Source organism: Aegilops tauschii, chromosome 2 (genome assembly GCF_002575655.3).
Source record: "Aegilops tauschii subsp. strangulata cultivar AL8/78 chromosome 2, Aet v6.0, whole genome shotgun sequence".
In the NCBI taxonomy this organism is placed as follows: domain Eukaryota; kingdom Viridiplantae; phylum Streptophyta; class Magnoliopsida; order Poales; family Poaceae; genus Aegilops; species Aegilops tauschii.
The window spans coordinates 338,813,579-338,840,950 of record NC_053036.3 but is presented as its reverse complement, the minus strand read 5'-3'; positions in this window follow the sequence as shown (position 1 = coordinate 338,840,950).

Below are 27,372 nucleotides of genomic sequence, written 5' to 3'. Positions count from 1 at the left end.
AGATCACGCGACACAGCAGTCAACGCTGGATTCAGCAATCCCAAGCCCGGTCAACGGAAGAAGACATTCAAGGCGAATCGCGACGAACCATCCAACCTGGACAGGATATTGGACCGACCCTGCCAGATTCATGGCAACCCCGATAAACCAGCCAATCATACTAACAGAAACTGCTGGGTCCTTAAGCAGGCCGGCAAGCTTAACGCTGAGGGGAAGGAGGCCGCCAGGCGACATGGATAACGGAAAGGTTCACCAACGAAGCATCGGGGGTAAAAAGCAATCTCCGTCCGATGATAAACTACTCCCGGAACAGAAATAGCAACCCGACTTCCGCCGCCCACTCCATACACCTACAAAGTGAAGAACAGGATAAAAACTCTAAAAACTGGCTCTATCGGAGTCCGGATCCATACACTCACCTAAGGGGCTATTTTCTGTCAAGGATTCCCCCCACCAAGGACTGGCGGCGCAGACGTGCGACAGGAGGTCCAAAATAACTTTTTGTAGACCGCACTCTCTACTTCTCGAGCCTGTACTATGCCTGTTCCTCCGCCTCCAACCCCGAGCATGTCCAATAGCCGGGGGATGGCTTATATATATATCATAGGTAATCATTGGCATATCGCTCAGTTCCAATTAAACAATACCCGAACTAATCATCCGGATTATTCCCCAACAAAGTATGGCTCCTACGGTTATTTCACAGAAATACCTTGGCATAACCTGCCAGGGGCTCGGTGTGGGGACAAATGAGTTGCCAGTAAAAGTCCGAACAACTCTATAGCACACTTCGGCGTCGCAAGTTTGGCCTTATATGCATCAGCTCTGAATCATTGTCTTGGGTCAATAGTTGGGTTGCCCGACTCCTGTGCTTGCTACCCTACGTTCCGCTCTATCAGCTAGGGTAGTAAAGGGAGAACTACTGCGATTGTGCCCTGGTCTAAACTGGACGAGCACCTCAGTAGAGAAAGCCGAAAACTGACTGTCATGATGCGGCGTGAGCTGGTCAACCACTTGACGACTTCTTGGAATCTTTAGTGATTCTCCGTGTCACACGAAGGATCTTTTCCAGATCAAATATGTAAGGCACCATACGCCGCATACATACAGGGGCTATGTCGTAGTCCCACCATAAAACTCCTTCTCTGATTGCCTGGTTTGCCGCATTATCACCTCCTTCATGGACCAAGATGTTGGATAAAGAGTGATTAAATGCTTTTGCGAACACCCCCGTACTTCCTACGAGGGGGCTGAAGCCGACGACTGGAAAACTTTCAGATTATATTAAAACGGCCGCACAGGAGGAATTCAAGCTTTCAAGCAAAACATAAAAATAGATTAACTATAAAATTGTCTTTTACAATTCCCATACATCTCACTCGAACATTATGTCTTTCGAGCACTGACCCTCTATCAAGCGGGCGGCCTCTAGGACGTCTTCAAAATAATGCTCCGGTTCTGGATGGTTCTTGCCTTTGGGTGGACTCTTCGTCGAAACATCGATGGCCTTCATCTTCCCCCAGAACGTCTTGACTCGGGCGAAGGCCATCCGTGCACCCTCAATGCACGTTGACCGCTTCACAGCGTCGATACGCGGCACCGCATCAACAAGCCTCTGCACCAAACCGAAATAGCTATTCGGAGCAGGCTCGGTTGGCCACAACCGGATTACAACATCCTTCATGGCAGCGCCACATATCCTATGAAGTTCAGCCCGTTGGGACATCTGTTCATTGTGCAGCAGAGGGCGCTTTGACGTGCCAAACTGCGACCGAAAAAGCTTCTCCGTTGCATATCCATCTCGCGCTTGGTAATACCGCGCCGCATCGGAAGAACTCTTCGGCAAGTCCAAATACTCGTCCGGAGAACTCCACACTTGGTTAAGCTGAGCATAGTCCGGGTCACCGAACTTAGTTTGCAGCAGAAAAGGCTTTCCAGCCACAATCTCCTTCGCCTGCCGAACATCCTCATGGATTGCTCTGGATTCTGATCGCGCTTCCCTCGCCTCCTGTCGGGCCTTGTCCAGTTCAGCCGTCAAGGCTTTATTCTCTTTCTCCAGAAATTCGCAGCGGCCAGTAGCATTCTCCAGCTCGAGTGTCATCGTGGATATCTTCTCTTCACCTTGGCACCGTGCAGCTTGTTCGGCCTTTAATTCAGCCGATTGATAACCCACAAGTATAGGGGATCAATTGTAGTCCTTTCGATAAGTAAGAGTGTCGAACCCAACGAGGAGCAGAAGGAAATGATAAGCGGTTTTCAGCAAGGTATTCTCTGCAAGCACTAAAACTATAGGTAACATATAGTTTTGTGATAGGATAATTTGTAACGAGCAACAAGTAAAAAAGTAAATAAAGTGCAGCAAGGTGGCCCAATCCTTTTTGTAGCAAAGGACAAGTCTGGACAATTTCTTATATGAAGGAAAATGATCCCGAGGACACATGGGAATTATCGTCAAGCTAGTTTTCATCACGTTCATATGATTCGTGTTCGGCACTTTGATAATTTGATATGTGGGTGGACCGGTGCTTGGGTGCTGTCCTTACTTGGACAAGCATCCCACTTATGATTAACTCCTATTGCAAGCATCCGCAACTACAAAAGAAGTATTAAGGTAAACCTAACCATAGCATGAAACATATGGATCCAAATCAGCCCCTTACGAAGCAACGCATAAACTAGGGTTTAAGCTTCTATCACTCTAGCAACCCATCATCTACTTACTACTTCCCAATGCCTTCCTCTAGGCCCAAATAATGGTGAAGTGTCATGTAGTCGACGTTCACATAACACCACTAGAGGAGAGACAACATACATCTCATCAAAATATCGAACGAATACCAAAATCATATGACTACTAATAGCAAGACTTCTCCCATGTCCTCAGGAACAAACGTAACTACTCACAAAGCATATTCATGTTCATAATCAGAGGAGTATTAATATGCATATAGGATCTGAATATATTATCTTCCACCAAATAAACCAAATAGCATCAACTACAAGGAGTAATCAACACTACTAGCAACCTACAGGTACCAATCCCAGACTTGGAGACAAGAATTGGATACAAGAGATGAACTACGGTTTGAGAGGAGATGGTGCTGGTGAAGATGTTGATGGAGATTGGCCCCCTCCCGATGAGAGGAGCATTGGTGATGACGATGGCGATGATTTCCCCCTCCCGGAGGCAAGTGTCCCCGGTAGAACAGCTCCGCCGGAGCCCTAGATTAGTTCCGCGAAGGTTCCGCCTCGTGGCGGTGGAGTCTCGTCCCGAAAGCTTGCTTATGATTTTTTTCTCGGACGAAAGACTTCATATAGCATAAGATGGGCACCGGAGGGCCACCAGGGGACCCACCAGGTAGGGGGCGCGCCCAGGGGGTAGGGCGCGCCCCCCACCCTCGTGGCCAGGGTGTGGGTCCCCTTTGGTATTTTCTTCGCTCAGTATTTTTTATTATTTCCAAAAACAACTTCCGTGGAGTTTCAGGACTTTTGGAGTTGTGCAGAATAGGTCTCTAATATTTGCTCCTTTTCCAGCCCAGAATTCCAGCTGCCGGCATTCTCCCTCCTTATTGTAACCTTGTAAAATAAGAGAGAATAGGCATAAGTATTGTGACATAATGTGTAATAACAACTCAAAATGCAATAAATATCGATATAAAAGCATGATGCAAAATGGACGTATCACCGATGCCTTTTCGGCAGCAGCATTGCTACGACGGGCCTGCTCCTTGGCCCGGGCCATCTCCGCTCGAAGAACTTCAACGGCGGCAGCACCATCTGCAGCCATGCATATTCCAGCATCTAAATCTCAGCATCATGCTTATAACACAAATAATGTATGAGGATTACCTCGAATACATACCTTGCGACTCATCAAGACGCGTATTGATTAATGCAAGATCATCCCCTGCCACGTCAAGCTTCCGCTGTAGCTCGGCAATTTCCATAGTCCGAGAAGTGGCCAAGGGGGAATCAGCCTGTGTTCAAGCTCATCGGGTTAGTCCTCAAAACGATCATTTTCAATCCTCTGTTTGCTTCCTAATGGAAGACAACCTGAGTCTCAGGGGCTACTACCTATACACAGGCGCATCTTTGCAAATGAAACATAGCTGAAAAACATTATGTCACAAACATCGAAGCCTTTAAGTAGGCTCATGAAGGCTTCATTTAATCCGCTCTTCGCGGTCGAAACCTTTTCAATCATTGTACCCATCAAGGTACGCTGTTCCCCCGAGACGGATGCTTTCCGCAACATGTCCTGCAACATATCCGGAGTCCCCGGGTCTCCGGAAGCTGCTCCAAAAGCACAATCATCCTTTGAAGGAATCTGTTCACCAGCCTCCAAAATTACTGTCGGTTGTGAACCAGACAGTCCGGGGCCTCTGTTATCATCGGCCCCGGAATCTCGGATGGTCGGAGGTCCGCCTTTGGGTATTGCCTCTTTTGTCCCCTGATCTAAAGGGACCCTCCGCGAGGACACTTCAGAGTCATTCGCCTTAGTGGGCGAGGAGGTTTGAGGAGGCGTCTCGCTCTCCATCATCTCTGGGAGGAGACACCCCGAAGAAGAGGATCGTCCAGAAAAATTCTGTGCCAACCTGTAAAAATGCATAAATGCGTTACGTATATCTTCGAGAACGACATCGGAGCGGGACCATATCAATGTACTTCGGATTCTCTTACGATTTGGTCAAGGGCTTGTCCCCTTGTAGGAGTTGTTCAACGGCGTCGCTCTCCAAACCCAAGCCGCTCGACGGCGGCATCTTGCCCTTTTTGGAAGACCGCCCTCCCAATCTTCGGAGGCGACCCTTTTTCTCCTGCTTGGAGAAGGGATACTGGGTCCTTTCCCGCGTCCGTCTTTGGGCGAGGAAAGGACGATTTCCCCGGACTCAGTGTCCGACTTACCTCCGGAACCAAGGTCCTCTTGGGTCTCCTCACACTCCCCTGCTGGTGCCTGGTATGGCGCCGAGGCCAGCATCCTTGTTAACACGGGAGTAGTTGAGTCTTCGGGAAGGGGAGCCGGACACCTAATCCGCTCCACCTTCTTTATCCAGCCCTGAAAAAAGGATGATACTATTGGTATCTAGCCACTGAGTATCTGATTATAAGGTATTCGGTAAAAGGGGACTTATCGGGGTGTCCGGATGGTTACAGTCTAGGCTAACATCTGCGGTGGTGTCTGGCCATTGCCTTCGTTTCCTGAAGAATAATCTCCACATTCCTTCGTGCGTAGTGCCGAAGAAGTGCTGAAGAGTTCGCGGCCCTTCTGGATTGAAGTCCCAAAGGCGGAGAGGCCGTCGCTGGCACGGCAGGGTCCGATGAACTAGCATTACTTGAACAATGTTGGCTATGTCGATGTCCTTCTCAATAAGGCTTCGGATGCGGCTCTGCAGAGTTCGCACATCATTCGTTGATCCCCAATCCAGCCCCTTGTTAACCCACGATGCAAGTTGAGTTGGAGCGCTGGATCGGAATGCGGGCGCCGTTGCCCACTTGGAACCACGGGGCTGGATAATATAGAACCACCCCTGCTGCCACAGATCGGAAGATTTGGCGAAGGATCCTTTCAGCCAGACGGCGCCAGCAAGCTTGCTCATTGAAGCACCACCACAGTCGGCCTGCTCCCCCTCCATCACCTGCGGCTTCACATCAAAGGTCTTGAGCCACAAGCCGAAGTGCGGGGGAGTCCGGAGGAAGGATTCGCACGTGACGATAACTGCCGAGATAAGAAGAATAGAGTCCGGGGCCAGATCGTGAAATTCTAGCCCGTAATAGAACATGAGCCCCGGGACGAAGGATTTAAGTGCAAACCCTAACCCGCGAAGGAAGTGGGACACGAACACGACCCTCTCGCCGGATTTGGGGGTGGGAATAACCTGCCCCTCGGCAGGAAGCCGATGATGGATTTCCGCGGTCAAATACCTCGCCGCCCGACGCTTTGCAATATCTTCCTCCATGACAGAAGAAGCTACCCACGGCCTTGACGGCTGGATCCGGACATAATTGGGGCTTGGGGCGACCGAAACTCGGGTGGTGAAACTCGGGATAGCAGGGTCTGAGGAAGAAGCAAGCGTGAAGGAAAAAGACGGGTCTGTACCCCTATATAAAGGCTGCGAATATCAAACGTCTCCTCCTGGGCCTCGAAACTTGCTTATCTCCAAGGAGTTGTACCCAAGCGACGGTTGGGTTACCCACATCCGGGTTGACAGGAATCCCTTAAAAAAGGGAGCCACGATCTCCGTTTGGATAAGACATGCCAATAAAATCGAGTCTTGGGAGGTTGAACTCGTAAAACATTATATCCTCCGCAATTGTGTACACAAGTCCGGATACAATCAATACATCTGAAGACTATCTTGGAGTTCGGAAAAAGGGGAACCCGCCTTGCAATGCCGGAGACAATCTGCGCGCCGGACTCCTCGTCATTGAAGCCAGGTTCAGGGGCTACTGAGGGAGTCCTGGACTAAGGGGTCCTCGGGCGTCCGGCCTGTTATCCATGGGCCGGACTGATGGGCTGTGAAGACATGAAGGACGAAGACTATACCCGTGTCCGGATTGGACTCTACTTGGCGTGGAAGGCAAGCTTGGCGACCGATTATGAAGATTCCTTCTTATGTAACCGACTCCATGTAAACCCTAGATCCCCCTGGTGTCTATATAAACCGGAGGGGTTAGTCCGGAAAGATACACACATTACCATAGTCATACAGGCTAGACTTCTAGGGTTTAGCCATTACGATCTCGTGGGATCAACTCTTGTAATACTCATATTTATCAAGATCAATCAAGCAGGAAGTAGGGTATTACCTCCATAGAGAGGGCCCGAACCTGGGTAAACATCATCTCCCCCGTCTCCTGTTACCATCGATCCTAGACGCACAGTTCGGGACCCCCTACCCGAGATCCGCCGGTTTTGACACCGACAACGACGCCTAAACATTTTGGGAATATATGATTTCCGTAGGATGACTTAACACCTAGATAGAGGGAGTACTACTCCTCAGTCCAGGTTTGATGGAATATTCGTCACCTCTTCTCTTCTTGTACGTACTCCATTTGTATCTCACTTCATGTGGCTTCGCACTCGCACGATTTTCCTATTCTATGAACCTGTGTGTGCGTGTGCGTGTACGTGTGTGTGTTTAACAGCATGTGTGTGTTAGAGAGAGCGACAGATCGACCTACTCCTACAGAGAGATGGTGTGTAGTGTATGATTTTAGCCGCGAGAGTCGGTGCATCCTCTCGTTTCCGGGCGTCCGGTAGGGACGGGCGGACATCTGCCACACCCGCTCCTGACCAGCCTGGCGCACCCAAAGCCCCTCCATCGCCCGCGCGCGCTTCCTGCCCGAAACGGTCAGCGCCGCTCCAAAGAATTGGTGCCGCATTCATGCCCGGGAAGAGCGGACGCGACCTCTCACTGGCACCTGCGTTGAAGGGAGAAGCGGATTCAAGAGTGATGGTTGCTTCATCCGTCCAACTTACTGCTGGGTCTATGTGATTTGACGGCTCATTGGTCATTATTAATGAGGTGGTAGGACTGCTGGGTGTCCCACGCTTTCGGCGAAAGGAGGTACTACTAGATTACAATTTTCTCCATTCTTACGGCGGAGGAGTGCAAGAGCAGTTAAAACACGCAGGCTCAGTGATTACATGGCCCACCTCACACTATCACCATATTTTCTGGACACCGTGCGACACCTAACTCTTTACATAGTACTCCCTCCATTCCTAAATATAAGTCTTTGTAGAGATTCCACCAGGTGGACTACATACGGAACAACATGAATGAATCTACACTTAAAATGCATCTATATACATCTGTATGTGGTTCATGGTGAAATATCTACAAAGACTTATATTTAGGAACAGAGGAAGTACTTGTATAGTATGTACTGTAATTTATCAGCGAGATAGTACAATGCTATGAAGCTTCCAGCTTCTGTTACATGTATCTTGCGTCCTAGGTTGCCCACTGCAACATTTCATCAAATACAAAGGAGACTAACATGCATGCTATTGCATATCAATGATTGACAGATCATAGCAAATATGTACTCCCTCCGTTCCAAAATAAGTGTCTCAACTTTATGCTACATACGGAGCAAAATTAGTGAATCTACACTCTAAAATACGTCTATATACATCAGTGTTTGGAGTATGTACTAGTAGTTCATATTGAAATCTACTAAAGGACATATATATTCCAAAAAATATGGTAATCTCTCTAACCAAGGTAGTAGGGACGAGGAGTAAACGGAGGGAGTAGTAAAATTTTCTCCTCGTCCTATGAGCCACCGCGCGCATGGGTGAGGGAGCGGGCGTAAGGCGTACAGTACTACTACTAGTAAGCAAGCTTCACCTCATCCTGCGAGCCACCGCGCCCGTGGCGGGGGAGACGGTGTACTAAGAAAGCTTCTCCTCATTCTGCGAGTTGACGGGACACATCAAAAGTACTCCAGTGTATAGACCCTTGCCTCTAAGGTAGGCCCCACATGGTTTGCCTCTTTTTTAACATAACACGTCAAGTTGCAATTTGTTTGTTCACCCGTGGTAGACGATCCTCCCTCCATCTAGTGGACAACCAGTACACGTGTCAAATTACCACGTGGGCTGCCTTTTCGTACAGAAATGAGCTCCACCGTGTACCCGCGCGGGTGTGGTTGGGAAAGAGACAGGAGTATGTGCGCCGTGCGTGCACCTCTTCTCTTCGTGCACGTCCCCCACCTACGTGGGTGTGTGTGAGAGATACAAACCTAGACAAATGGCTTATGCGTTCGTGTTTTTTTTGTTTTGGGGGGAGGTTGATTTCGTGAATGTATTTGTGGGAATATGTGTCGATGACATCTCAAACAAAAATTTGCATGCAGTGTGTGTGAAATGGAGGCCTATCCATATCATCTATAGAGGGTCGGGCGATCCACGAGAAGAGAGGGAGGGGTCATAGATATCGATAGAGTCGAAGAGAGGATCAAGTGGGTGGATGCGAGATCGATGAAGAGAGCCATCGAAATTGTGTGTGTGTGCAAGTCAAAGATATAGGGCGACTGACCTAGCTACCGGAACGTCAGAGGGCACAGGTCAAGTTTGTGTGTGGCAGGGAGACATGACTAGAGCGCTCGATGTATCGGTGTGTGTGTGTGTGGGAGGGGATGGGAGGAGGGGTAGGCAGAGGCCTAACTATAGAGGTAGAACGACTCGTATATGTGTTGAGAACGAGAGACCCAGCTATGTCTTGAGGGAGATTGGTCGACATCCATACATAACTGAAGGACGGGAAATAAGATGGGACAGAGAGAGAGAAAGGAGAGAGAGAGGGAGGGAGAGGGGTAGAGTGCTGGATGGGTGATGGAGTTGCTTCTCGAAGATGGTGGGAGAGGCCTACTAGACAAACTGAGGGTGGAACTGCAATATTATCAATAAGAGTGGGGATGTGTTTCTGTGTGTGCCTGTGCGTGATAGATTTGTCGGGACACATCCATGGATGATGAAGGGGAACCATGTGTTTGGTAAGCAAACCTAACTAGATCGGTAGATCAATTGTTGTTTGTCGGAGGAAGGGAGAGACATAACTAATGAGGTAGATCAATCGACGCGTGGGGAAAACGTGTTATAAGGACCTAGCTAGCTATATGTATAGCGGGAGATCGGTCGGTGTACGTCCATTTGTTAGAGGTAAATAAGGCCCGGCGAGACGGATAGACAGAGAGAATGGAGCTAGGAGGTGGTGCGAGAGGCCCAGCTGCTAGCTAGATAGGGGGAGGAGTGTGCGGTTGTGAGATTGATGAAAAGAGGGGCGAGAGTTTACACGTGTGTGGGACCGTATGAGAGACACGAGGCAAGGACACATAAAGGAGGATATTGAAGGTGCGTGTGTATGTTGTAGGCAGACATCGCTGGAGAGGTTTATCGATCGTTGTGTGTCAGAAATGAGTTGTGGAGACTGTGGGAGAATGACCTAAAGAAAAAAAAATGACTATGCGCGATGGATAGAATGCTAAGGGAGGGGGAGGGCGAAGAGGGCGTGTGCATGCACGAGAGAAAGTTAGTGGTAGCTACAAAGGTTAGAGGATTGTGTGGGTGTAAGAGACTAACAAAGATCATAATTTGATATGAAAGTGGATTCATATATTTGAATAGGAGATCATAGTGTTTTAAACATATGCATGCATGAATATAGTGGTGATACGCGTGTTCTGGTTTTGCACATGTTATACCATAATGTGATAATGCATGGCGTTTGCAACTCACAGCTACATGTCGAACAATCTAAACCATACTATACATCGAATAATGTCACATTTTATTTGAATTTGTGATAATGTGTGGCATTTGCAGCTTACAACTAAATATCGAACAATCTAAACAACACAATATATCGAACATTCTCACATTTTATTTGAATTTGTGGTAATGTGTGGTGTTTGCAACTCACATCTAAATACTTGTAGGCGTAGGGGGCGGGGCACCATACATAATGTGTTAAACACATTATACATATGAGACATGGTTTAGTTTGTGAAGATCTAGCTAGAGCTTGAAATGTACTATGATTTGAAATCAACATAAAGTGGATTCAAAAAATCGAGTTCGAGTTCATATAGTACACATAGTTCATATGTAACTCGAGACTAATCATGTGGTGTGCTGTGAAGATAATACACAAACGATGGTTTAACTTGACAATAATGATGATTATAGATCTTATTAAAACAGAGAAACGAATTCAAATGCTTTGACTTCACAACAATCATTATTGTAGATCTTATTCAAATAGAGAAACGAATTCAAATTTAGTTCATATTGAAGCGGTAGTATATACGTTTGGAATGCACTAAAATGTTCATTTGAGTACTAGGTTGCATGCATTATACACGTAGCGAAATATTTTAATTGAACATAACATGAATTCAAAGTTTTGAATGACATTTGTAGTGCAAATTGATTTGGTACAGTACACGTTAGGCTTGTCCGGAAATTTCAACCCGCGCCTTGTTAGCCCGAAATATTTAAGATATATCTTTGTCTCGTTGTGCTCCGACAACTCCCCCCATCTCAACCCGCGCATTGCTATTCCAAAATTACAACGCGTGCGAAAACTCCCACCTCCTGTGGAATCCCGACACGCGAAATGCCCGTGATACCCCTGAACCGAAAGAACCGCCTCAAATCGGTGGGGGTACTTTCGTAACTTACCCCACATTTCAGACAAGCGCGTCCCTAAGCCATGGTTCCCCACTCCCATCCCATCCGCCCACCCATTCGTACACCGAGGTCGGGAAAACCCGCGAAGGCCCACACCCCTCCTCTGTCTACCACCCAGCCGGAGCGTCTTCCCCGACGATGTCGTCCACAGCAACACCTCGACCTCATCCACCGTACCGGATGAGGATCCGTCGTCGATTTGGTCATTCCGCCGGTTCAGCCACCCCGTCCTCCAGCTCCAAGAAGCTGCCTCGACGTTCCCCTCATCTTTCGCGCCACCTCCATTCCCACACCGCTGTCTTCACCTGCACCACCGGAAGAGCATCATCATCACCGTTTCCTCGGATGAAGCTGCGGCCTAATCGGCGCCACCAAAGAGGTTGTACATGAATCGCCACATTTTCTTCTTGATTCGATCTCACGGTGCTGCCGGCGCTCGGTCCCGAGCTGACACGGCGCGGCTCCATCCACGGCGGCGTCGCCGGCCACTTCCTCCATGACATCGCTCCCTCGGCGGCGACATCCACATCAGTAGGAGCTGCTGCTGCTCTAGCTCTCGCTCGCGCTGCTGCTCTGCTCTTGCTCTCGGTCCCCTGCCTGGTCTGCTTTTTCTCTTGCTCTTGCTGCTGCTCTCGCTCTTGCTCTTTCTTGCGATGCTGCTCCGATTTAGCTACACTTCAGTCGACTGAATCGGCTCAGTCGATTTTCAGGGGGTGGGGGGCTCACCGGAGTTAGAACCAGCCGCAACGGGGAGGGGGGCTCGCTGGAGAGGTACCCCACTATCTATCTTAGGGTTCAGGGTGGGGGCGGTGGTCGCCAGCGGTGGTGGGGTGGTGGCGTGGGGATCGCCGGAGAAAACGCTCGGCACGGGGGGGCCTACAGGGATGGCCAGGGCGGCGGTGGACCGGTGGTGGGGAGTGTTTTAGGGGCGGGCGCGGCGGCGCACCACCGGCCGCGGGCGGCGGGGGGGGGGGGCAGCTGTTTGGCCGTTGGTGGCTGGTGGCTCAGGGGGGTGGAGGTTGAAGATGAACTGCAGGCCCTTGATTTCGTATCCAACGGCTGCAAAAACGACTGACCAGAGATGAAAAAGTCAGTCGACTGACGTGTAGCCTCACCTCTAGCGCGTTCAGTTTCGACAGTAAATTCAGTTTCGACAGCAAAATTCAGTTTCGACAGTTAAGTTCACAGATGAACGGCTGATGTATACATCTAGCACTTTGTGGTTATGTATTTTACGTCATCTATTGGAGATGCTATTAGAATTTCACTCAGGTTAGCATTGTCTCTCTTGTCCTGCTTCAGCCTCGGCGTCGTACAACTCACCGGAGCTGCTCCAGCAACGAAACCCTCCATCACAGCGGAGCAGTACCTCAGGCTCCATCTCCAAACGCCTAAGATCCTCTTCCCCTCCTCCGACAGCCAAGTCAGCTGGAGCATCCTCACCGGCCAACCCAATCAAGCTGAGATCGACATGGCTTCGCCAAAGAGGTTGTACACTTCTTGTGGTTTGACTTAATCTCACCATGCTTCTTTGCATCCTATGATCTTCCAATTCTTGTGAACCAAACACCCAGATTGGCAGAAATCCTGTGTTTTTAAATTCTCTGTTTTGCATGTGCATTCCTATCATATTCCTGTCTATTTCATATCCCTACATTGTTAGAATCCTCAAATTCAAACAAGCCCTTACACAATTACTTCTGTTATAGATATGTGTCAAAGAAAACCTTGTGTGGTTTGTCCTACTCCTGCGGTGTTGTGTTCCACCCCAGCTCAGCTGCTCCAACGATAGAAGGGTTCACCATAGCAGGGATCCGCTCTCCAGACTGTCTTTCGCCGCCTTAGATCTTCTTCCCCGCCACCGGCAGACACGACAACTACATTACCATCATCAACTGAGTAGATGACCTTGAGGACTACACGGGTCCGCAAGAGAGGTCGCACTCTTTCGTTTCTGCTTATGTTATGCATCGCTTAATATGATGACATGCTACTTTATCGTCGTGTTCACCTATTAGACTCCGAGTCAGGTCCAAACTTATGCTGAAACTTGAGTTTTTAAATGGTTGTGGGGTACATATTGGGGCAGCAATCAGTACTATCTGTCTACTATCTGGTTAATCTCGGGTGTCTACTATGAGTTTCATGTTGGGTGCAAACAAACAATAAAGGAGCCATTATCTGTATTTTTTAACTAAAGCTATTATTTGCCTGCTATCATTGGTTTTGGGTCTATCCACAGTTTGCTACATTCACTCTGGGTTTGTGCATGCACTCCTTACATAATCTCACCATGTTTTATTCCTATGCATGTCAGTTATTGTACACAATGGAACTGAACATGTAGAGCAAAAGAGACGAGCCTTGCGTGGCAATAAAATTTCATGCAGACGTCGCTCCATGGTGGGCGCAAAGGCAGCCCCCCTCCACCCATTTCGGATCGTAATCAAGAGGAAGATAATTGTTCTGAGGGGGATTCAGAAGCAGAAGACCACTCCTATTTACCACGTGACGTCTTCGCTCTAACTTGGCATGCTGATGTTGGTAATATCATGCATATGGTGCCTTGCATTGCTTACTGTATACATCAAAGATGTCATCTGCTTAGTTTAGACATGCTTTGTGTCAATGCCATCTGTTTAGTTTCTTTATCGTATATGTGAATCATGCAATGCCATCTAGTGTAGCCAGGCATCATATATATGAATTTTGCAATGCCACCCTGGTTATCCAGTCATCTTATATGTGAATTATATCATGACATCATTTTTTATTACGTGTTAAATTTGTCAACAATTTTAGTACATTCAATTACTCTTCCTGTGCATCAGCCATTCGGCACGGTCATGGAAAAATCTGGAGTGGAAACAAGGTCTTCAGAGCAGACAATGCTATCTGACGAAGCGCATGTCTTGCTGGTTATAGATAGCTCCTCAGAGGAGGATTCAGAGACAGATGACTAGTCCTATTCCCTCCCCCCCCCCCGAGGTGCATGCTCTAACTTGGCAGGGTTATGTTGCTCATATCGTGCGTATGGTATCTTGCATTGCTATGTCATTTGCTTAGTTTAGACATGATTTGTGTGAATGCCACCTGTTTAGTGTCTAATTACCATATATGTGAATTATGCAATGTCATCTTGTTCCAAGACATTATATATGTGAATTATGCAATGCTATCTAGTTGCAAGGCATTATATATGTGAATTATGCAATGCCATGTTGTTTAGCCGAGCGTCATATATGTGAATTATATCATGTCGTCCTTTTTTTGTATTTCTCATTGCTTTTGTCGACAATGTTTGTATATTCAACTGCTCTTCCTGTGCATCAGCCATTTGAATTGGTGATGGAGAAATCTGGAGTGAAAACAAGGTCTTCAGAGCAGACAATGCTACCTGCTGAACCAGATATCTTGCTGGTTACAGATAGCTCTTCAGAGGAGGATTCAGAGGCAGATGACCAGTCCTATTATCCCCCTGAGGTGTATGCTCAAACTTGGCAGGGTTATATTACTCATATCATGCATATGTTGTATTGCAATGCTTAGTTTTTACATCATATACACAATATTGAATGCCATCTCCTTAGTTGACACATCATATATGCGATTGCCCTCTGCTCACTTCCTTAGTATATAAATCATATATTTGAATTATATCATGCCATGATGTTTACATAGACAACATGTATCTGAATAATGGCATGCCAACCCATTTTCTAAAGACATAATATAGTTATATCATCTCATCCTGTTTACATAGTCATCATATTTTGAATTATGTCATTCTATCAGTGAATTATATCATGCCATCATGTTTCCATCGACGGCATGTTTGTGATTTATGGCATGCCAACCACTTTAATAGACACATCGTATAGTTATATCATGTCATCCTGTTTACATAGTCATCATATTTTGAAGTATGTCATTCTATCATGTTTAGTTAGCCATCATACATCTGAAATTGTGTCATGTTATCCTGTTTAATTAGCCATCATATATGTGAAATTATGTCCTGCTATTCTGTTTGGTTAGACAACATAAATGTGAATTATTTCATGCCCTGTTTTCTTCCCTACTATGCATTGCACCTGTCTATCTTACAATGTCTGTACATTCAATTACTTTTCTTGTTTATCAGCCATTTCAATTGGAGGGGGTGATGGCAGTATCTGTGGGAGTAAAAACACGGTCTTCAGAAAAGATCGTGCTACCTGTCGATGGAGATAGAACCACGGTTGTACTTGCCCAAGAACCAACCCCACCACACATAACCCAGACTCACGCAGATTGTACCCCTACCCAGTTGGACAGAGAACCAGCTACACCCCTTCTAACCCCAACCCTAGCAGATAGTAACCCAGTTCCCATTGACACAGCACCGTCTCCACCACAGAGCACCCAAACACGATCAGTTAGTAAGGCAACTGCAGTGCCAAAAGCACGAGGACCACCACTCCGAACTCCAAGTCAACGCTTAAAGCAGAAGAAGAATTGTTCTCAGGTCAGGTTCCGTAGCTATGGTTCATACTACTTTGCTCTTGCATCACTGTATTTACTCATACCAACTAATTTCAAATTTGAAGGATGCAATTGAAACTCCAATGGCGCAACAGGTATGTTTTAAACCTGTTTCTTTAACGTGTTTGCTGTTGTAACTTGCTCTATGTTGATTTCAGTTTCAATTGAATAAATAGTTATGTTCTCATGCCATGCACATTACAAGTGTTGTTATTGCTGTGTAGTTTCCCACACTTATATTCTGTCTATGTTGCTTTGTCTTAAATAGATATGATTCGAACTGTATCTATCTTGATTTGGCAACATAAACTAGAATGATATAGACCATACAGTGACCATACTACATAGATATATGTTTGTTTCATGTTGTTATCCTGTCCACCTTACTACTGAACTGGTTTACCAAAATGAGTTTCATATACTGCATTGTAAACCTGTGATGTGTTTGTTTGTTTCTCTTTTAGAACGCGGATAAAATATTGGAGAAGAGTACCCCGTTATGCAATGGTAAAGGAAGTAATGCAGATAAGGTTCAAGATAGTGAGACATCCCTGTTGTTCTCCAAGAAAGCTGATAAAAACTATATTGAAGACACTGAGACAACCCCAAAGTCCTGTCTTGATGTAGTGTTCGAGTTACTGGCTACTACTGCTGGCACTAGCTCTTCGAACTTGCTGCCTGAATCAGTTCGGCTTCTTGAGTCTCAACTTCAAGTTGAAAGACACCGATCAGATGTTATGCGACAGGAAGCCGAAGGACTGAGGAAGTCCCTGCAGAATTCAGATGCATACTTTCTGGTGCAACAGCAAGTGCTGGACGATTTAAGCGCCAAACAAGAGAAAGTTAATAAGCTTGCTAAGCATCTTGCCAGCATTATGGGTACCCAGGATATTGTTTCTTGAGCTCTTCTGAAGTGGTTTCAGTTCTGGACTTGTTTTGCTGCGGCGTTTATATGCTGCTTTGTTCCCTATATTTGCACTTGTGGCGAACTTTGATGCCCAGTGGATGTAATATGTGTAATAGCCATGATATCCTAGCGTAAGTTGCTTGCTTATTTATTTCCTTATTGTCTTGTTTATTTGTTTTCTTGTAGTCAGTGCAGTTCTTTTTCCGCGGTTTGCTAGTGGCCGCAATAAGCTATTTTTTAAAACTAGGCCACATTAACAATGGGCTACATATTTACTCTAGTTAACATGGGCCTCCTACGGGCCGTAGAAACAATGGGCCTTCAAAGGGCCATAGAAACAATGGGCCTTCTATGGGGCGTAGACACAATGGGCCTTCTACGGGTCGTATCATCAATGGGCCTTCTACGGGTCGTATGATCGGTTGGCCAAACATGGGCCAATAACAAACCACATTATGGTCGTAAATGGGCTAGAGTTGAAATCGTCCGTTCGTGGGCCAACCATAATGGGCCGTCGTTAATCGGCCATATTTGATGACGCTATGAAAACGGCCCAACGTATTAACGGGCCACAAACGGGCTGACTATAACCACTGGTTGAATTTGGCCCACAAGCAGAAAATGACAGTAACGGGCCGAAAGTAAACGAATGCTGGAAATGAGCCCAAGAATAAATGGGCCCTGAGAAGGCCGAAAGATAACATGGGCTGGAAACGGCCCAACGGAATAATGGGCCGTTAATGGGTATAAAGTGATACACTGTTCGTTACGGGCCAGTTTTACCACAGGCCGTTAATGGGCCGAGGGTTACTAAGGGCCTCATATGGGCCAAAAGACGTCATGGGCCATACATGGTCCAGAAGTTAAAACGGGCTGGAATTATATTGGACGGCCCAGATGACGCTACTGGGCCTAATTCGGATAGTCCGTAAATGGGCCCTGGGTTAGCGGGCTGTAAATGGGCTATATGCGAATAGGCCGTTAACAGGCTTGCCGTGGGTCGGCCCGCCACCTTTTGACCAAGTCAAACGGGCTAGCCTTTTCATAGGAATGGGCCTCTGTTGGGCCGTGCCACGTGTCAACGTATCATAGGCGCTTTGGGTCCAATGAGTGGATGACATATGTCCCAACGGTGAGCCGACACGTGTTTCCTCCAGCCAATGATGATTTTACACGTGGAAAATCCCCATTGGTCGGGGCTGGTAACGGGTTATCGGATCCAAAACCGAACCCGATATCTTAACGACGTTCCGTTATGGGGGATGCCACGTGTCGGTCACCCTTAACGAAAGTACTTCTGTGACGCGCGATTTATCGTCATGGAAGTGGACACTTCCGTGATGATAATTTTGGTAATGTCATGGAACACTTCTACGACAGCACAGGTATGAATATCTTGATTCTGTCATAAATTTGTCATGGATGTACATGCATGACAGAAAATGTGACCTACTGTGACAAACATGTATCATCACGAAAGTGTATTTTTTTGTAGTGTAGGGGTGTTATCTCCTAGGAGAGCCCTGAACCTGGGTAAGATTCACCGGCGGGCATGTTTGCGCCTTATCCCATTTCCAGGCACCGGCGACGTATTATTAGCCCCCTCCATGATAAGCCACCCGTTGGCATATGTCGCACGACATCCCCGACATGATACTTGCATGTGTTGATTTAATGCACCTTGAAGTAGTATGAATATGTGACAGTAAAGTTTTGTAATGCCCCGACCCTAAAGCGAGAGATGGTTGTGCACGAGGAGGGCGAGATCATGCCGACGGAATAGGACCAAACGATGGAGCTCTCTATGGTCTCGACGGACCTCACCATGCTCCACTGCCCCTTGTGCCTCCGCCCCTTGAAGCCTCAAGTGTATGAGGTTCGAATACACCTTGTCCGTTCGGTTGATCGAGCAAGGTGCAAGTTTCTTGATTGATGTGTTGTTCGATTGATTTGTGCAGTGCAAGGGAGGGCACCTGGCCTGCGCGGACTCCTGTGGCGAGCGCCCCGGGAACCAACGGCAGTGCCAGAAGTGCGAGCGTGGCGGTGGCTTTGACGTGCGGAACACGGCGATGGACACCGGCCTCTCCTCAGTGAGGGCGGAGTGCCCGCACGAAGGCTGTGGGCTCTACACCACTTACTACAAGCGCGCCGATCACTAGAGCGTGTGTCCGCTCGCGCCCTGCAAATGCCCCGTGCCCGTCTACGGCTACGAAGGCCCGCCGTTGGTGCTCTCCCACCACATCAGCACCGTGCATCCCATGCCCGTGCATATGATCCAGTACAACAAGATGCTCCAGCTGTAAGTGCCACTGTTGGAGCCACGGCTCTTGCTTTTCGTGGAGGAGGACGGCCGCGCGTTTTTCTTGGTCGGCGGCATGCTCAACATCGGCGCGCCTATCACCGTGTCGGTCGTCTGCATCAGAGCAGGGGCGTCCCCACTACCGCACTACGTGGCCAAGTAGTGGGCGAACGGCCCACCGGGGGAGCCCAAAGGCAGGACCGACGCCGTTAAGGTGGAAATGGAGGTGACAAGTAGCAAGGATCCTGGCGACGTCGCCGTGCAGGAGCTGACCTTCTTCACAGTTCCGCCCAAGCTGCTGGCCGGGGCTGGGTTGTCGAGGACGGTGTCCCTCCACATTCATATTGACAAGCTCACCTCCTAAATGATTCTACAGTGCCTTCTGTTTATCTTAGTAATATGCTAATATAGGGGTTAGCTTGGTCTACTTTAGCTTAAGAGATGTTGGGTTTTGGTGGCGATGTAGCAATTACTTCGACATCAGATCAGCAGTTAAAGTAATTTCCAACAGTCGAATGGATATTTTGTGTCTGTTGGATATAAAGATCTTGTGGGTAAGAAGTATAACAGCTTATATGCTTGTTTGTTCAGGAAGTGTTGCATACTTGTGTGAGTTGACGCGACACATCAAAGTAGTACTACTACTAGCAGTACTCCCTCAGATCCTAATTTCTTTGTCCTAAGTTAAGGTGCGGATACCAAGGAGGGTCTGGTTGTGTCTATACTTGGACAACTCACCCGACTGCGCACCAGGCAGATGAAGCTCGTGTCGTGTTGGTGCCGTGTGCGGCCCACACATTAACCAAAACTTCACCTCCAACTTAGCCTCCGCGTGTTAAAATTCTCAATCTCAAGGCCAAGGAGCAACGGGAAACCTATGATAGAGCCAATCAGATGGTTGAGAACACTGCAATTCGTAGCTACATATGCTTGTGTGAGAGAGGACGAGTGCGTGCGTGTGATGTCTACTACACAACCTTCTTGTAGACGTTGTTGGGCCTCCAAGTGCAGAGGTTTGTAGGACAGTAGGAAATTTGCCTCAAGTGGATGACCTAAGGTTTATCAATCCGTGGGAGGCGTAGGATGAAGATGGTCTCTCTCAAACAACCCTGCAACCAAATAGCAAAGAGTCTCTTGTGTCCCCAACACACCCAATACAATGGTAAATTGTATAGGTGCACTAGTTCGGCGAAGAGATGGTGATACAAGTGCAATATGGATGGTAGATATAGGTTTTTGTAAGCTGAAAATATAAAAACAGCAAGGTAACTAATGATAAAAGTGAGCACAAATGGTATTGCAATGCTTCGAAACAAGGCCTAGGGTTCATACTTTCACTACTGCAAGTTCTCTCAACAAGGATAACATAATTAAATCATATAGCTATCCCTCAACATGCAACAAAGAGTCACTCCAAAGTCACTAATAGCGGAGAACAAACGAAGAGATTATTGTAGGGGTACAAAACCACCTCAAAGTTATTCTTTCCGATCAATCTATTGGGCTATTCCTATAAGTGTCACAAACAGCCCTAGAGTTCATAGTAAAATAACACCTTAAGACACAAATCAACCAAAACCCTAATGTCGCCTAGATACTCCAATGTCACCTCAAGTATCCGTGGGTATGATTATATGATATGCATCACACAATCTCAGATTCATCTATTCAACCAACACAAAGAACTTCAAAGAGTTTCCCAAAGTTTCTACCGGAGAGTCAAGACGAAAACGTGTGCCAACCCCTATGCATAGATTCCCAAGGTCACGGAACCCGCAAGTTGATCACCAAAACATACATCAAGTGAATCAATAGAATACCCCATTGTCACCACGGGTATCCCACGCAAGACATACATCAAGTGTTCTCAAATCCTTAATGACTCAATCCGATAAGATAACTTCAAAGGGAAAACTCAATCCATTACAAGAGATAGAGGGGGAGAAACATCATAAGATCCAACTATAATAGCAAAGCTCGCGATACATCAAGATTGTGCCAAATCCATAACACGAGAGAGAGAGAGAGATCAAACACATAGCTACTGGTACATACCCTCAGCCCCGAGGGTGAACTACTCCCTCCTCGTCATGGAGAGCGCCGGGATGATGAAGATGGCCACCGGTGATGATTCCCCCGTCCGGCAGGGTGCCGGAACAGGGTCCCGATTGGTTTTTGGTGGCTATAGAGGCTTGCAGCGGCGGAACTCCCGATCTAGGTTTCTTTTCAGGGGTTTCTGTATTTATAGGAATTTTTTGCTTCGGTCTCACGTTAGGGGGTCTCCGAGTCATCCACGAGGCAGGGGGCGCACCCAGGGGGTAGGGCGCGCCCTCCACCCTCGTGGATGGCTCGGGACTCTTCTGGCCCAACTATTTTACTCTGGGGGCTTCTTTTGGTCCATAAAAAATCATCAAAAATTGGCACGTCAATTCGACTCCGTTTGGTATTCCTTTTCTGTAAAACTCAAAAACAAGGAAAAACAGAAACTGGCACTGGGCTCTAGGTTAATAGGTTAGTCCAAAAAATCATATAAAGTAGCATATAAATGCATATAAAACATCCAAGATGGATAATATAATAGCATGGAACAATAAAAAATTATAGATACGTTGGAGACGTATCAGCGTGCACCTCTTCTCTTCCTGTATAACGTACTAAACTTAGAGTACAAGTGTATGTGGGTGCCATCGACCTAGGGAGCTAGAGATGGTGCGTGCGAGAAGTCCCGAGAGATAGGTGTGTGTGTGGGAAATAGGGATAGAGATGATATGTGTCGATGTAATGCGTGTGAAAAAAAGACTAGTCTATAGCTCGCCACAAGGCTATTCCTCTCGAATGCCCCAATAACCGTAAGATATGTATCCCACGGTGCCATTTATTGCACGTACACAACAGTAGAAAAAGAAGTACCATGGCATATGCTACACCATGGCCGACAACACGTGCCCACGTTACGCCATCCGGGCATAGTGTCGCACTTCGAAACTAGAACCGTCAATAAATTTTGAGCTTGTGTCTTGTCACATTCCAAATTACTACCACGCTATATTTAATTGCAAACCTGTTCACACTGATCACAACCTAAACGGTTTCCCACTTAGGAGTGTATTAGTACTTGGTTATAAATACTACTATGCCAAGATGACTGCACATTCCTCCTCAACTCCTCATCCACAAAAACAAACAAGTCATTCAGCATCCTTCCCTTGCGTCTGCCATGGCCAGCGTGAGCTATGGGTCGAGAGATTACCACCAGGGAGAGGCGAGCATGGAAGTGGAAGGACGAGAGATGTCCGGTCTCGCCGTGAAAGCAGCCGACATGTCCCGCCGCACGGAAGTAGCAGCACCGAGGTCCCGCCGCGCCGCCGAAGCAGCACGGAGGTCCCGCCGCGCCGTTGATGTAGTGGACTGGTCCGGCCGTGCCGCGGAAGTAGCAGAGATGTCCCGCCGTGCCGCGAATGCAGTAGAGATGTCCCGCCGTGCCGCGGCGGCCTAAGAAAATGTCTCGCGGGCAGGCGACGACTCTTACAGGCACATGCATGCGATCGTCCATAGCCAGATGGATCAGATCTCTGGTTGGGCGAGGTTGCAGGACGACATGAAAGCCTCATTTGAACAGGCTACCGGTGTCATTCGGCAACTAAGGGAGGGCAATGAGAGGCTCCGGGATGAGCGCGACCTGCTGAGGGCGAAGCTCGTCGGAAGTGTAGAGCGGCAGGAGGAGACCAGTGCCTTGTGGAAGAGGACCGGCGTCATCGTTAAGAAACTTATGGATGAGAGTGAGATGCTCCGCATCAAGCGCCAAAGGCTGGTGGAGGAATCCGTGGATGCTCTCAAGCAGCATCTTGAGGACACGACAGAGCTCATCGCCGCTCGCCGCGGAGACTAGTTCCCGCGGCCTGCAGCAACGCATCAAGAAAGTAGAGATCAGCGAGCCAGATCTTTGTCTTCCTTCTTCTTTTGCCCTTGTGTATTTCAGGCATAGCCGCATGTGGCTTTTTTAATTATCTTCCTAATTATGTAAGAAAATTATTATCCAATGTCATCGTCTTTATATATTCACCAGTCTTGCTATAAGTCGCGGTAGATGCTATATAGGTCCGTCAGATCTTACATCAAGATCCGTGCAAAATTTTCTTTTCAGATTATCTTTTTTCTCTCTTAAATCTCAGTCGAGTGAGACATAGCCACACCATTAAACAGACGCTCGGGCGCCATTAATGGAGACCTTGGTGACACGTTCCCTCTTAGAACCACGAGCCTTCTTGAGAGAAGCTCCGGTTTGCAAGAAGCTTATACCAAAACTTGTTCCAATTCGGTCAATTTTTTTAGCACAGCATGTTAGTACCATGACATGACACCATGCCAAGTTTCATGATTTTCATGCGTGTTTTGGATTTACAAGAATTTTGAAACCAAGTTTCTCAATGTTCTCGGCCGAGCCACGACGCCCAGATGTTTGAATTTTATTCCCATTTCTTGCATGGGGCCTAGAAATTCACCCAAGGACACACACATGTGATTTTTCAACCAACTTTGGTGCACTGGAGCATGTGCTTGTAGTTCAAGTTTAAATTATGCACATTAAATGACCAAAAACTCAATTAATGTATAAAAAAGGCGAAACAAACCCGGAATAATTCCAAAATTTAATAGGAGACTGATATAGTTATATGTTGCCTCTGTAAAGAAAATCAAGGGGGGCAGCGTATATCGTTTCGCACACAAAGGTGACACATTCCCTCTCAGAACCACGAGCCTTCTTGGGAGAAGCTCCGGTTTGCAAGAAGCTTGTACCAAAACTTCTTCCTATTCGAACATTTTTTTACCATAGCATGGTAGTACCATGACATGACACCATGCCAAGTTTCATGGTTTTCAGGCGTGTTTTGGATTTAAAAGAATTTCAGAACCAAGTTCCTCAATGTCTCGGCCAAGCCACGATGCCTAGATGTTTGAATTTCATTCCCATTTCTTGCATGGGACCTAGTAATTCACCCGAGGACACACATGCGATTTTTCAACCAATTTTGGTGCACGGGAGCATGTGCTTGTAGTTCAAATTTGAATTATGCATATTAAATGACCAGAAACTCAATTAATGTATAGAAAGGGCCAAACAAACCCGGAATAATTCCAAAATTTAACAGGGCGCTCATGTAGTTCTATGTTGCCTCTGTAAAAAAACTCAAGGGGGCAGCGTATATCGTTTTGCACTCAAAGGTGACACGTTCCCTCTCAGAACCACGAGCCTTCTTGAGAGAAGCTCCGGTTTGCAAGAAGCTTATACCCAAAACTTGTTCCAATTCGGCCCAATTTTTTACCACAGGATGTTAGTGCCATGACATTACGCCACGCCAAGTTTCATGATTTGTAGGCAAGTTTTGGATTTATAGGAATTTAAAAACCAAGTTTCTCGATGTTCTCGGCCGACTCATGACGCCCAGATGTTTGAATTTCATTCCCATTTCTTGCATGGGACCTAGAAATTCACCCAAGGACACACATGTGATTTTTCAACCAACTTTGGTGCACCGGAGCATGTGCTTGCAGTTCAAATTTGAATTATGCACATTAAATGTCCAGAAACTCAATTTATGTATAAAAAAGGCCAAATGAACCTGGAATAATTCCAAAATTGAACAGGGAACTCATATATTTCTATGTTGCCTCTGTAAAGAAAATCAGGGGGAGGTAGCGTATATCGTTTCGCACACAAAGATGACACGCTCCCTCTCGGAACCACGAGGCTTGTTGAGAGAATCTCCGGTTTTGCAAGAAGCTTATACCAAAACTTCTCCCAATTCAGCCAAAAATTATACATATGATAATAGGGTTTAGATTATCCCGAACATCTCGCTACCTAGACCAATGTACTCTGATTTGAATTCAACGTAAAATGGATACAAATATTTGAATTGGAGATCGTATGGTACATGTAGATCATAGTGAAATATGACTACTGCTATATGCGTGTTTTTTGTTATCAAGATAATATTTAAATGATGGTATAACTTGACAACAATTGTATTCAAATCAGGAAAATTGATTCAAATTTAGTCCATATGGTAGACGACAATATATATGTTCATAGGGTGGAGTAAAATGTTCATATTTGATGGAAGATCAAAATGTAGGACTACATCCATTATAAACCGCAAGGTCACCTAACGATATATTCGAATTCAACATAACGTGGATTCAAAAATTTGAAATTCGAGATCCTGGCATTTGTAATCATATAAAAAGGGACTTGACTCTTTCTTGTGGTGGGAATTGATTTGTTTTTTGTTGTTCTTGAGGGAAGTGCGAATTGATTTGGTACTATACAGGGTAATCTTGTTCTCCTGATTTTTTTTTACATTTTTCTTGTAGCTTTTTCAATGGCATTTATAGCAATATAGTAAAAGGGGACATGACTCTCTTGTGTCTTGTATGAATTGTTTTTTTGTACACGTTAAGTTTGTTCTGCCGAACATGGAATCCGCGCCATGTTATCCCGAAATTTTCAATCTTGAGCATCTTTTGTCTCATCTACTGTGAAACTCCCGCCTCTTCAACCCACGCCGCGCCTTGTTATCTCAAAATTTCGACGTGCGCGAAAACTCCCTCCTCATCCGAAATTGGTCCCGCACCCCAGACACGCGAAATCCCCCTTCTACCCCTCAGCCGTAAATGCCGGCTCGACATCGCGTGGTCAAAACCGGTGGGGGTACGCTGGTAACGTACCCTACATTTCGAACAAGCACGTCCCTCAGCCATGGCTCCCCCTAACTTCCCCTTCGCCCCCCATTCATACACCGAGGCCACCAAAACCCGCGAAACCCCATGCTCCTCCGTCGGTGTCCCGACCGCCGCCCAACCGGAGACTCTTCCCCGACGACGTCGTCCACCGCAACAACTCGTCGTCCCTCATCCACCGCACCGGATGAGGATCCGTCATCAATCTCGTCATCTCGTTAGATCAGTCGCCCCGTCCTCCACCTCCAAGGAGCTGCCCGATGTTCACCTCGTCTATCACGCCACCTCCATCCCCACAACACCGTCTTGACCTGCCCCACCGGAACCGCATCAGCCTCACCAATTCCTCCGATGAAGCCGAGGCCTACTGACACGTCCATTTTGCATCATGTTTTCTTACTGTTATTTATGATGTTTTTATCCATAATAATGCTTTTTGGAGTAATTCTAATGCCTTTTCTCTCATAATATGCAAGGTATAAACAAAGAGGGAGAATTCTGGCAGCTGGAAATCTGGACCTGGAAAAGCTACGTCAGGCCACCTATTCTGCACAACTCCAAACAAGCCAAAACTTCATGAGGAATTTTTATGAAATACTTGAGTTGTATTGGAGCAAATAACTACCAGATGGGGCCCACCAGGTGGGCACAACCCACCTGGGCGCGCCAGGGAGGCCAGGCGCGCCCTGGTGGGTTCTGCTCACCCAGGCCCACCTCCGGTGCCCATGTTCTGGTATATAGGTTGTTTTGACCTAGAAAAAATAAGGATAGAACTTTCGTGATGGAGCGCCGCCGTCTCGAGGCGGAACTTGAGCAGGAGCACTTTTGCCCTCCGGCAGAGCGATTTCGTCGGGGGGAACTTCCCTCCTGGAAGGGGAAATCAACGTCATCATCATCACCAACAACTCTTCCATATTGGGGAGGGCAATCTCCATCAACATCTTCAACAGCACCATCTCATCTCAAACCCTAGTTCATCTCATGTGTTCAATCTTGTTACCGGACCTATAGTTTGGTGCTTGTGGGTGACTAGTAGTGTTGATTACATCTTGTAGTTGATTACTATATGGTATATTTGGTGGAAAATTATATGTTCAGATCCATTATGCTATTTAATACTCCTCTGATCATGAGCATGATTATTATTTGTGAGTAGTTACTTTTGTTCTTGAGGTCACGGAAGAAATCATGTTGCAAATATTCATGTGAACTTGATATGTGTTCGATATTTTGATTGTATGTATGTTGTGATTCCCTTAGTGGTGTCATGTGAACGTCGACTACACGAAACATCACCATATTTGGGCCTAAGGGAATGCATTGTGGAGTAGCAATTAGATGATGGGTTGCGAGAGTGACAGAAGCTTAAACCCCAGTTTATGCGCTATTCCGTAAGGGACCGATTGGATCCAAAAGTTTAATGTTATGGTTAGAATTTATTCTTAATACTTTTCTCGTAATTGCGGATGCTTGCGGGAGGGTTAAGCATAAGTAGGAGGTTTTTTCAAGTAAGAACGTCACCTAAGCACCGGTCCGCCCATATATCTCGATAGAACCAATTCCAATCCAGGTAGTGTGAACAGAGGATGTGGAAGTTCTGTTTCCAGAGCCTTTTCCTTCCCCACAGGCCAGAGCTCAATTTACCTTCGATCCCCCACTAATCCGAGCGAGCTTTCAAATATTTGTCCCACATTCATTCGG